Raw genomic sequence first — 1263 nt, 5'->3', positions numbered from 1 at the left:
CGCCACGGGCGCAATGCGCGCGCGCGTCCCACGCACGACGCCCCGGCCTGGCCGTGTGCCCACACGATCAGCGCGAAGGACGAACGAACCTGAACGGAAGTATCGGCAAGCATAAAGGTAAAAATGCATGCACGGCATCCCATAGGTGCCTTTTCGCTTTTCAGATGTCGCTGCAGTCCCGTCAAAATCTAAATTCGCGTGTTAGATGCCAACTCTGGCGGCCGCGTTCCAATGTGAGCGAAATACAAAGGCCGTTGTTCCAATATTTCACAGCGCGGCAAAGAACGCAGGTGGTTCTTGCAAATTAGTATGGAGCGAACTACTACGGTGTGTTTCATAGTCAGCTCTGCAGTTCTGATAAGTATAAAAGCCGATTTAACTATTCAAGCTTCGCTTGAGAAGGCGATACTTGAGCTTGTTCGTTGTAAACAGAATTCTCTATAAAAAGCATTTTGCGTCAATCGAAGTACTCCTGCTCGATTATATTTCTTTTCTCAGTCATCACACATATGAGAACTCAAACGGGATGATGTGCTGTAAGAACTTATCTGTGCGCGACACTTTTTAATGCAGAGGACTTGCTGTCGCGCTAGTTGGTTTCGGTTCATTCTCAATTTTTTAAGGCGCGAGAACAGGACAAAACACGAAGGTAGACAACAGTAGGCGCTTCGTCCTGTTGCCTACCTTCGTACATACTTTGTGTTCCAGTTTTCGCGCCTTAAAAATCAAGAATGAACTTTTTACTGACATTACCGGCAAAGCCACGCGGACCAAAGTGGCGGGAATTGTACTGCTATCTTAATGATTTCTAACGTAATAATAGTAAACTGTAATATTATAGTCACTGAGGATGAAATTTTACCGAGTTGAAACAAAACGCTAGCCGCAAAATAAATTGGTCTTTGAAGGCTGGGCAGACATGGGTAACTGAATTACTGAACTGGAATCAGTATCTTTAAATACCTTCCTGGCAATCTGTGTTCATTGAATTAGGTTTCTGGTCTAGCAATTTAGCAATGGCGTGTATTACTTTTGGACAGTAATTTTCTATGAAATGGTCTTGCAACAAATTCGGTGGCATATGCGAGTTCGATATTGCCGAAAAGTGAGGCAGATATACAGTAGTGCCTCGTTGATATGAACACTGGTTTCCAAGTAAAACTCTCCATAAAAAACGAGTCATCCACAGAAACGAATAGTGAAAAAAAAAAAGGATATTGAGAAGTAACACTTCTATTAACGCCTGCTTATGAGCAGCCGTAT

This window comes from Amblyomma mixtum, chromosome 6, assembly GCF_055824585.1.
Source record: "Amblyomma mixtum isolate Tamu chromosome 6, ASM5582458v1, whole genome shotgun sequence".
In the NCBI taxonomy this organism is placed as follows: Eukaryota; Metazoa; Arthropoda; class Arachnida; order Ixodida; family Ixodidae; genus Amblyomma; species Amblyomma mixtum.
This window is presented reverse-complemented; position numbering follows the sequence as displayed.